A 12,235-nucleotide genomic window follows, 5' to 3' on the forward strand; every position below is an offset into this window, starting at 1 on the left:
ATCCTAAACTAAACTAGTACCACCTGCTTGCGCTTGGCCTATATCTCTCCAAACATTTCTTATTCATGTACTTATCTAAATATCTTTTAAATGTTGTAACTGAACCCACATCCACCATTTCCTCTGGAAGTTCATTCCACACTTGTCTTTTTAAAATGTTTCTCCTCTCACCTTAAAAATATGCCCCATCCTTGGGAAAAGACAGTTGCCATTCAACTTATCTATACCCTTCATTATTTTATCTCTATTCGGTCACCTCTCAACATCCTACATTCCAGTGAAAAATGTTCCAGCCTATCCAGCCTCTTCTTGTAACTTAAACCCTTCATTCCCAGCAAATTACTGACAAATCTCTCCTGAACTTTCCCCAGCCGAATGATATCTTTCCTGTAACAGGGAGACCAGAGCTGGACACAATAACCCAGAAGAGGCCTCACTAACATTCTGCACAATCTCAACATAATGTCCCAATCTGATGAAGGGCTTTTGCCCGAAACGTCGACTCTCCTGCTCCTCGGATGCTGCCTGACCTGCTGTGCTTTTCCAGCACCACACTCTCGACCCTAATTTCCAGCATCTGCTTCCTCACTTTCGCCATAATGTCCCAACTCCTATACTCAAAGTTCTGAGTAATGAAGGTAAGCATGCTAAATGCCTTCCTAACCATCTTATCTATATATGATGCAAACTTCAAAGAATTTTGTACCTGAACCCCAAATTCTCTCTTCTACAAGATTATCCAAGGCCCTACTTTTGATTGTATAAATCTTGCCTTTGTTTGTTTTACCAAAATGTAATACCTTACGTTTATCCAAATTAAACTCCATCTGCCACTCTTCAGCCCATTGATCCAATTGATCAAGATCACTTTGTAATTGTAGATAATCTTCTTCACTGTCTACTATACCATCATTCTTGGTGTCATCCGCAATTTTACTAACCGTACTTTCTACATTTTCATCGAGATCATTTATATAAGTGACAAACAGAAGTGGACCCAACACTGATCCTGCTGGTCACAGGCCTCCAGTCCAAAAAACAATCCTCTACAATTTAGTCTCTGTGCTCCCACCATTAAGCCAGTTTTGTATCCAACTGGTCAGCTCATGATACTGTGCGCAGCATTTTTCTGGCCTCCTCCAGTATGGAAATGTTTTGCTCATGATTTCTGCTACATCATCATTTTAAATGTGGATTTGACAGGCTCACAACTCTCTGACAGGGAGCTGTTTCAAAGCATGAAAGGAAATTCGCCTCACTGAAATGACCATTATTTATTCCTTTAACAACTTTGCTCAAACCGATTTTCAGGTTACTGTCACATTCTTGATCTTGTTGCACACAAATTGACTGCCATGTTTCCAACATTGCAGCACTAATTACCTCCAGCAGCACTTAATTGGTTGTAAAATGATTTAGAACATTTTGATTTCATAAAGAGTATTATATAAACACTCTTTATGCATGACTTGCATTTAATCTTGTATTTATGTCCCCCATCCCAGACACACAGAAACATTGTTTTTCTATTATGTATTCTTCCACAATCTTAATAATTATTTATACATAATATTCCACAATGTGTGCTAAAGTAATGGAAATCTCCCAACTTTAAAATGAAAATCTCAAGTATTCGTCTTTGGGGTAAATTGGAGGTGACAATTGTAGTGTTAAAGACCAAATACTTTCTCCTAGAAAGTGGATGAAAATCAGAAGACTGTTTACAGCTTGCCACTATGTGCACCTTAATTCTACAAACCATCATTGACAGAGATCTTGGTGCAGATCTTTATTTTTTTCTCAGTAACAGAAACTACATGCCCCAGGACAATTCAAGAAAGGCAGAAGTGGTAGTCACAACTTAAATTACTGAAATAATCCAATTAATAATAAGTTACTTACAAGCTATTGTGGAAATGATGAGGGTCATCAATGTCTTTTGAAGTCACACTTTGGGTATTGCTGTTTTTCAAATAAAATCACAGGTTAATACAGGAAGGCCACCTATAATACTTTCTTTTGGAATACACATGACATCAGTTTATATTGAAGAGCTGTATATTTTCTTTTTCACAAAAGGACACAATAAACATAATTTGCTTCATATGAGAAGGCTTCCTATTTCAGAATGCAAATGGTAATGCGCTGCAAGATTATCCCTTGTCAAAAACTAATTAGAATTCAGAATACTTCCTGTGGTTTTTAGTCTTCCACTGAGGCTATAATTTAAAGACTCACTGTTTATGGAACAACAAGGTGTAATAGCAGAGATAGATAAGAGATTGCAATCTCAAAACAACAATCTATGTATGAAAGGAATATGATCAGACTATAGTAGCTTACTATTTTATATTCACCCATTCTTTCTACAACCAAACCATATCCAATGATTGAAAGTTTCAGCATGCTTCACCTCCACATTGGGAAATCAATCACTCGGGCGTGTAGCATTTTCACTCACAACTGGCATCCTTAATTCCTTCATTTTACAGGCTTGAGTTGTTGTGTTCAGATGTCTCTCACTGACCTCCCAACAGCCGACTGAATTGGTTCTAGTTCAATGCTCCGTAAACCTTACTTGCACATTGAAAGTCAGTCTGGCACAACAAACATATCAGAGTCTACCTGTCAAATAAAACAGGATATAGATGTATGCTTCCAGATTTTTATTGAACTGTTTTGCTGGGCCCCAGGTCAGGAAGGTGAGTGGCTTGGAAAAGAATAGCAGGTTGTGGTGTTCCATGTATCAGCTAACCCTGTCTTTTGACACAGTAGCGCTTGGAAGATGGTTTCTAAGGAGCCTTGATGGATTTCTATAACGCATTTTGTAGATGGCAACCACTGCTGCCATAGTGCATCAGTGACAAATGAAGTCAATGTTTGCGAAGGTGGAGTCAATCAAGCAGGCTGCTTGTTCTGGATGACATCAAGCTTCTTGAGTATCTTTGGAGCTACACTCATATGTCAAGTGTGGCCATCACATTCCTGATTTGCAACTTGACAGTAACATTACTGAATGCCAAGGGATGATTGTTGGATTCTCTCATAGTTGACATGGTCAATCCCTGGCAATTGTGTGGCATGAATGTTACTTTCATTGATGGTAATGGCGCAGTGAAGAGTGCGCTGGGTTACATATTATATTTGAATATACTCTTGCTACTGCTGATATTGCATAGTGTCTCTCAGATGGTTAGTTTTGAGCTTCAAACTCTGGTCTGAATTTATTCCAACTGACACACTAGTTGTGCTTCAGAACATGATAGAGAGCATTCTCGGTGTAAACTCCACAAGGATAATGTCATCATCACTCCAGTTGATACTATCATGGACACATGCATTTGGGACAGCTAAACTGATGAGGGTGAGATCAAGTAGGTTTATCCTCTCATCACCTGCCACAGACCCAGTCAAGCATCGATTATTGGTATTGTCCTATTGATCCACTCTTGTTGATGAGCATTGAAGTCCTCCTTCTAGAGAACTTTGTATGTCTCTGCCAACCTCAATGATTTCTGCTGTTTAAGATGGAGGAATACTGACTCATGAGGGATTGCAGCATAGTAATCAGCAGTTGCTTCTTTGCCCAAGTTTGATCCGATGCTCTGTGACTTCATGGGATCTGGAAACAATCTTGATTTGTTCTTAGGTTTGCTTGTTTGTCATTGTATACCACAGGAATGGTGATGAGGAATATTTGAGTTTGTCTAGTAGGTAGGATTCTAGGAGTGTAACTATGCCAGAGTGTTGTTTGACTAATTTGTGGAAAACCTTTCCTAATCACATATTAATAAGAAAGATCTTACAGAGTCCTCTAGACCTGATTTACCTTTGTTTTTCTGGTGCGTATGTAAATGCCAATTGGTTTTAGATTTTTTTGTATTAATTTGACACAATAGAGCAGCTTGCTAGGTCATTTCAAAGGATAATTTATTGACAACCATGCTGTTGGGATCTGGAGTCATGTGTAGGGCAGACAACATGAAAATAACATATCATTGTATGGAAATGGGCTTTTACAACAATCCAATAATTTCATGGTTAGAGTTATTGAATGGAGCATTTAATTCTAGATTTAGTTAATTATAATTGAATTTAAATTCCTGAGCTTCAGTGATGGGCATTTCAAATAAGAGCCCAGTAACCTGTAACATAAGACCATAGACCAAAAGACATAGGAACAGAAGTAGGCCTTTCAGTCCATCGAGTTTGCTTTTCAATGCAATGAGATTATGGCTGATTTGATAGTCCCTAAGTCCACTTTCCTGCCTTTTCCCTATAGCACTTACTGATTAAAAATCTTCTCACCCTTGAATGTCCTTAATGATCCAGCCTCGATAGCATGAAAATACATCCACTCCTACTGTTTCACAATTATATGACCTTTGGATTTATCCTCCATATTGCAAACAATACATTTAGTGTAAGGAAATATGCTCAAGCCAAACTATCATCCTGTTTCGTAGGATTTTGATCATTAGTTTTGGAGATCATCCTTAATTTAGAAATGCATATTGTCGCTTATTGTTTTGTATACATTATGATCATGGCATTCATGTTGATTCACAAGCCCTGGCTCCATTCTCAGATTCTGAATGTAGAATATAAGATACTTCAGTGGTTATTCAAGACAACATGTTGCATTTAGTTGCTAAGCAGCTGAAAAAGTAAGTAATTACATTGCGTCTGTGCACCACCTTTTAAAGGCCAGTTTCAGATGCAGCTTTCTGTTATTCATGTTCTGCTTCTCAAAACCACCTGACAACCGTTCAACCTGATTAGTTATGAGACTCTTGTTTATCCTTCAATTTTTCATCATATTTTAAAAACTCACCATTAGCTCATTAAGAACCTGTTTTTGTTTTTCTGTGCCTTTTTACCAAAAAGGATTCCTTTTGTCACAGGTAATAGATAATTTTATTCTTTAACTGCAGTCATCGCTAAAGCCTATGACTTATTCTTTGCATGACAGAAAATGATTTATTATATCGGTAAATGATAGAAAAATTTAATCAGTGGGGAAATATAGCTGCTGGCAGATCCTATTGATTTACTGATATGAATATCTGAATATTCTGATAAAAGAAAATTATAATAGAAATTGTCAGGTGGGTTGGCTCCTGTGCATTTGAATTTTCTTAACCATTTCTAATCTTGCAGTGTCAAATAGAGGTGATATCAACCTGTGCCAAATTAAACAATATTGGACCTACAATTCACTGTACTGACTGGTTTCCTTCCCATTCTAACAGGGTGTTTTGAATGAATCACTTTAGGCTGATCTGATAATCCCCAAGTCCACTTTCCTGCCTAGAGTTTGTTGGTAAATGCCAAGACCATTTAAACTATGGAAATATTCTTCTTACTTAACAAATAAGTATTAAGGCTTCGTCATTTCTCCTGTCAGTAGCACTGCCCTCAAAACAGCTACATGCAGATTGCAGTTTGTCAGACCTTACGTATTTAACAAGCCCAACTAACAGATGCAAGTTGCACTAATTCCTTCAGTGATAGTCATTTTCACAGTTCTCAAGCATCCAAAAAAAAATGCTTTTCTTTCCTGAACTGTTTGAAGATACAATGAGGCAATGTTAATATAAAATATTCCTGGAATAGATTCATGTGCTGTTTGCTAAATCTGATTTTATAATGAATATGATCCTACGACATCCTCCATCAAAAGCAAACATTTTCTATGTCCAAAATCAAAACAACAGTTTAGCAGTTACTTTCAGAGTCAATAGTGAACTCAAAAAAGTACAATGAGGCACGTTAAATAATAGTAAGGAACCGATGCTTATCGCAGGAATCAAATAGTTCTGTAAATCAAAGCATCCAACAACACCAACTTGGTGTGTGCATTAATTTTTGGCCTGATATTTTTTGACTTTGATGGACTGGAGAAAGCACTGACAGCAAGAAAAAGTAAGATGGTACAGAGTGAAGAAGAGACAGAGAGTGCAGGAATGTCATCTCTGACTAACCTCGAATCATAGAGTCATAGATTTGTGCAGCACGGAAACACACTCTTCAGTTCAACTTGTCCATTCCGACTAAATATTCTAAGTTAATCTATCCCCATTTACCAGCACTTGGTCCATAATGCTCCAAACTCTTTCTATTCATATACCCATCCAAATGCCTTTTAACTGTTGCAATTTTACCAGCCTCCACCACTTCCTCTGGCAGCTCATTCCATAAACACACCACCCTCTGCGTGAAAAAGTTGCCCCTTAGGTCCCCTTAGGTCCCTTTTAAATCTTTCCCCTCTCACCTTAAACCTATCCCCTCGGGTTTTGGACTACCTCATCCCAGGGAAAAGACCTAGTCTATTTATCTTATCCATGACTCTCATGATTTTATAAACCTATATAATGTCACCCTTCAGCCTCCGACCACTCCAGGGAAAACAGCCTATGCCTGTTCAGTTTTCGCTGTAGCTCAAACCCTTCAACCCTGGCAACATCCTTGTAAATCTTGCTGAACTCTTTCAAGTTTCACAACATCTTTCTGATAGAGGGGAGACCAGAATTGCACGCAATATTCCAAAAGTGGTCTAACCAATGTCCTGTACAGCTGCAACATGACCTCTCAACTCCTATACTCGATGCACTGACCAATAAATGCAAGCATATCCAATGCCTTCTTTACTATCCTGTCTACCTGGGACTTTACTTTCAAGGAATTATGAACCTGCACTCTGCGGTTTCTTTGTTCAACAATGCTCTCCAGGATCTTATCATTAAATGTATAAGTCCTGCTGTGATTTGCTTTTCCAAAATGCAGCACCTCACCTTAATCAAAATTAAACTTTATCTGTCGCTTCTCATCCTTGTGGCCCATCTAATCAAGATCCCATTGTAATCTGAGGTAACCTTCTTCACTGTCCACCACACCTCCAATTTTAGTGTCACCTACAAACTTAATAACCATACCTTCTATGTTCACATCCAAATCATTTATATAAATGATGAAAAGCAGTGGGCCCAGCACCAATCCTTGTGGTACATCGCCTTTCACAGATCTCCAGTTTGAAAAGCAATCCTCCACCACCACCCTCAGTCTTCTTGTTTGAATTTTTTAGGAGATAACAAGGTAGATTGATAAGGGTGGTAACAGCTGATGAGATCTATATGGATTTTGGCAAGACTTTTGACAAGATTCCACATGATAGACTAAGTAACTATTTTTTTAAAAACTCCTGCAGCATGTAGCAAGTAGAATACAAAATTGGCTCAGTGGCAGGGAGGAAAGGTTAATAGTTGACTGGTCTATCTTGCAACTAGAATGTTTTTTCCAGTCGAGTTCCACAGGGCCATGTTCTCATTTCATTACTTTTTCCTGCATATATTAGAGAATAACTGGTTGGCATAGTGCCTCAGTGGTTAGCACCGCTGTCTCACAGTGGCAGACACCGCCATTTGGGTGACTGCCTATGTAGAGTTTGTACATAGTCCCTGTGACTTCATGGGTTTCTTCCAGGTGCACTGGTTTCCCCCTCACTCGAAAAAATGGGAAAGGCAGAGTTACAGGGACAGGGTGGGTGTGGGTGGAATAGTCTTCGGTGGGTCACTGTGGACTCAATGAACTAAATGGCCTGCTTTCACGCCCCAAGGATTCTATAATTAGACATAAATGTAGGGGGTATGATATAAGAGTTAATGACCCAAAAATTGGCCCTGTATTCAATAGTGAGGAAGGAAGCTATAGACTGAAGGAAAGTATCAATGGACTGGACATTTCATCTGAAAAGTGCCACATGGAATTCAATCTGGAGAAGTATTTTGCAGAGACCAAACAAGGCAATGAACCACACAATAAATCGCAGGATATTGAAAGCTGTAGAGGATTGCAATGACCCCATTTGCCAGAAGACAACAGCATAAGTTGATAAGGTGGTTGGGTAAGTATATGAAAAATTTTCTTTTTTTAGTTTAAGTATAGAATATAAGAGCAGGGAGCTTACGCTGCATTTACCTAAAACACTAGTTAGATCATAACCTGAGTGCTATATGCAGTTCTGGTTATGTCACGAATCCTGAGAGGCGAAGAACAAGTAATAACTCAACAGCACAACAGAACGTATTCACTTTATAAAATGCAAATACTCAGATGAGGCAAGTCAACAACTAGCAAAGAGAGTAATTCAAACAGCAGATAGTAAATATCATTGTCAGCACTGTTGAACAGCAGAGCCACACCAGCATAGGCAATACCCAAATATGACAAAAAAAGTCGCATTCGTAAAACGATCAATTCCATAAAATGTGTAGAAGTAGGGCACAGTTTCAGAGCAAGAAGCTAAATGCTTACTGTAGCCAAGAGGTTTCCACAACTGGACCACATCCATTAGAAAAGGTAACTGCATTATATGATATACCTCCATTAAAAATGCCTAAGGCATTCCTAGGTCAAATTGGTGATCATGATTATTCAAGATTTGGAGATGCCGGTGTTGGACTGGGGTGTACAAAGTTAAAAATCACACAACACCAGGTTATAGTCCAACAGGTTTAATTGGAAGCACACTAGCTTCCTTCATCAGGTGATCCTTATCAATCTCCTGATGAAGGAGCGTCGCTCCGAAAGCTAGTGTGCTTCCAATTAAACCTGTTGGACTATAACCTGGTGTTGTGTGATTTTTAACTATGATTATTCAAGTTTGTTTATGGCAATGGACATTTAATTACATTTAAGCTTGATTTGGGCTGTGTTACTGTCCTATCAGACTAAATACCGTGGCTGAAGAACAAATTAAAATCTACTTTGGTGATAAAATATTGTGCAGTGGGAACACTCTCACGGTCATACAAATACTATATGTAACACAACTGCACAAAGAGCAAAGAGTATCGGAAATGTTGAGATGATTGATAATTAACCTTCTCACTTTTGAATCTGCATTCATGACTTGACCTCAACATTGTTAAGATGTGATTTCAACTAGTTATTCAATAAAAACTGATCCAGAAACAAATTATTGTTGACCAACTCATCAAATGTAACTGGTAGAAGATTCCATTGGACTTCCTAGACTCATGGTAGAACCCAAACTATAAAAGAATCCATTGAGATTATTCATGTTGGTACAAGAGAATTGACACCGTCAAAATGAAGGAAATCACAAATTTTACAGGAATGAAAAACATTTTTCATTCCCAGCAATTATGGAACGAACTTTCAATCCATAATTTCTCAAGGCAGAATTGTTAGTGCTAGTGATAGAGATGATGTAGGTGAGCAGGAATCCTCCAGTAATATGACTGGGATGTATGATTATCTAATTCACAGAAAGACATTCACAAAGGGTGAATGAAGCCATCCAACCTAATCAACAAATTGAAGTAGAGCGCTAATATACTTTAACTCAGATGTATTGTAGATTGAGAGCAAAGATGTGCTTGAACAAAATGGAGATGATCTATATACAACTCTATGAAAGTCGGACCAACACCCATAGTTTCAGCACATGGTCAAAACGAAATTACCTGATCTGATCATCCAGGTTACTGCAAAAAAAAATCTACTCAGATTCAAACAATTTTTTTTTTTAACTCCAGAAATTGTGGAAACAACAATGATGAAAATTCTTGTTTAAATTCAATGTTTGTCTTCCATGATGGATTTTAATGATATTGAACATCTTCCAGATGATGTCCTGGGCAGCTAGCTGAATCAACAGTGAAGGGTGCCTCTCACTGGATGGGAGGGTCAACTGAGAGGAGGATGCAGAGACATTTCAGTATAATTTGGGCAAGCTGAGTGAGTGGGCATATGAATGGCAGATGAAACATAATGTGGATAAATGTGAGGTCATCCACTTTGTTAGAAAAAAGAGAAAGTGGAATATTACCTGAATAGCGGTATATTGGAAAAGGGAGACGTAAAACCGCTCCTGTCTTCTATGTTCTATATTTAAGAAAAGAACTGTTGGGAGGTTAAAGGTTCTCACAATAAGCTAACATACCAACTATTGTCCTTAGCAGGAACAACATTCTTTCCAATGGTCGTGCAAGCAATTAAATATCTTCCAGTGGAGAAAAGTTCATCGACCAATCAAAGTCAAATTCAAAATCAAGATTTCAGCTATGAATAACGCAGCAACACAAAGACAAAAATGTTTATGTAATTTGCAATTATGGATTCTAATTTCTGAGACTGCATACATATTTTGATATCAACAGCTCAGAGAAAGTTGGATTTGTTTACTAAGAACAGCTAGCTTAGAAATAACTCTTTGTTGACCAACCAGTCAAGGTGCAATCTGTGTAGGATTTCTTTGGGCTTCTTAGACTCATGGCATAATGTAAACAATAAAACAATCTATTGAGGTTATCTATGCTGGCATAATAGATTGTTTCATTGTCAACAGGAAGGAAGTCACAGCTATTTCAAGGATGGCTGCATTAAGTTACATGAAGCTCCACGCAATCTGGTGATATCACCCAGTCTTCAGGTGGAATTTCTGGCAGCCTAACACAAGTTCCTGATGGAGATAAATATGTAATTTCTGGCTCCTTGCAGTCTTAAGTGATTATGCCAAACTAATATAATGCAATGTGTACATATTGTAATCATGCAATACACTAAAAATTGTTATGTGAGAAAAGTTCCTCTTTCTGTTACGACATACCCTTAGATTCAAGATAGAAAGGAGGATTGTTTACAGCACCATACTTCAACCACCAATAACCCAATATAGGAGAAGCTAACCTACTTTCAGTTTCACTGCATGTTTATTGGGAGAGGTGTTCCTCACAGTTTGGAGATGGAATATTACTGAAGCAGAACAAGTGACTCCAAGCAGCACAGTGCTTCTGTTGGCAGACTGCAGGCAGTTACGTATCAGTAGTAGTCTCGAGGGTTGGTGGTTCTTATCATAGAAGATTCTTATCATAGAATCCCTGCATTGTGGAAACAGGCCATTTGGCCCAACAAATTAGGGCAGCACAGTGGCTCAGTGGTTAGCACTGCTGCCTCATAGCCCCAGGGTACCAGGTTCGATTCCAGCCTCGGGTGACTGTCTGTGTGGAGTTTGCACATTCTCCCTGTGTCTGCGTGGGTTTCCTCCGGGTGCTCCGGTTTCCTCCCACAGTCCAAAAGATGTGCAGATCAGGTGAATTGGCCATGCTAAATTGCCCATAGTGTTAGGTCAATTAGTCAGAGGGAAAATAGGTCTGGGTGAGTTACTCTTCGGAGGGTCGGTCTGGACTGGTTGGGCTGAAGGGCCTGTTTCCATACTGTAAGGAATCTAATCTAAGTCCACACTGACCCTCCAAAGAGGAACCCAGCGGACCCATTCCCCTATCTGATTACTTTATGTTTCCCATGACTAATACACCTAACCTACATGTCCCTGAACACAATGGGTAATTTAGCATGGCCAATTCTCGTAACCTGTACATCTTTGGACTGCGGGAGGAGACCGGAGGAAACCCACGTAGACACGTAGAGAATGTGCAAACTCCACACAGACAGTCGCCCGAGGCTGGAATTGAACCCGGGTCCCTGGCGCAGTAAGGCACAGTGCTGATCAGTGAGCCACCGTGCCACCCACTTTTTTTTAAATTACAGAATTCCCACAGTGTTATGGCTACTAGTTTATCCTAAAAAGAAGCCCTGGTAACCATTCAGAGCTTAGCACAGCTGAGAGTGTGGTGAAGGATGCTCCAAGGTTTATTTGCTTGAGTTATTTACTGAAACTAAAACTGAAATTGGAAGCTTAAAAGCAGTTGCAGGAGGACTTGGGAATTTGATCTCAAGAGAGGAAAATTAACCAATAAACCATGAATAGTCATTGTCACAGTCAATTTGGTGAGGTTTTGAGGACATTCGAAATATAGATCTTTAAGAGTGAAAAATTGAAATCCCTTACAAAGCAGACAGACTTTTAATGAGATTTGGTATGCCGTGATAACTGTAACATCTCAGTGGGATCTGTCTCGTTTGCAGTGTCCAGTTAAAGTCTGTAGAGTATCCTACAACATGTTTTTTATCTTATATTTATCTCATGCTAATGCTGTTTGTTAGCGTCCAAGTTGTGCCTATAGAGTATAAGGTTTAGAATCATTGACTTACCTGTTTAGTATATGGATCCAGTTATCATTGTTTAAATTTAGCATAGAACATAGATCAGGATAGTACAGTACAGGCCCTTCGACCCTTGATGTTGTGCCAAACTTTTATCCTACTCTAATGTGGCTGAGTTAACTACATTGGCAGGCAGGACATTCTA

General features: G+C 38.8%; 1 long non-coding RNA gene across 1 annotated transcript; it reads left to right on the top strand.

The window, feature by feature from the left end:
- Positions 1 to 4,767: 4,767 nt before the first annotated feature.
- On the top strand, positions 4,768 to 10,084 carry LOC148145872 (uncharacterized). Its single transcript, XR_015761219.1, has 3 exons — positions 4,768 to 4,904; positions 7,693 to 7,903; positions 9,984 to 10,084. It is a non-coding gene; the product is annotated as an uncharacterized LOC148145872 (long non-coding RNA).
- Positions 10,085 to 12,235: the final 2,151 nt, after the last annotated feature.

Source organism: Chiloscyllium plagiosum, unplaced genomic scaffold (assembly GCF_037043375.1).
Source record: "Chiloscyllium plagiosum isolate Xiang-an unplaced genomic scaffold, Cpla_swu_hap1 HiC_scaffold_23, whole genome shotgun sequence".
NCBI classification, from domain to species: Eukaryota; Metazoa; Chordata; class Chondrichthyes; order Orectolobiformes; family Hemiscylliidae; genus Chiloscyllium; species Chiloscyllium plagiosum.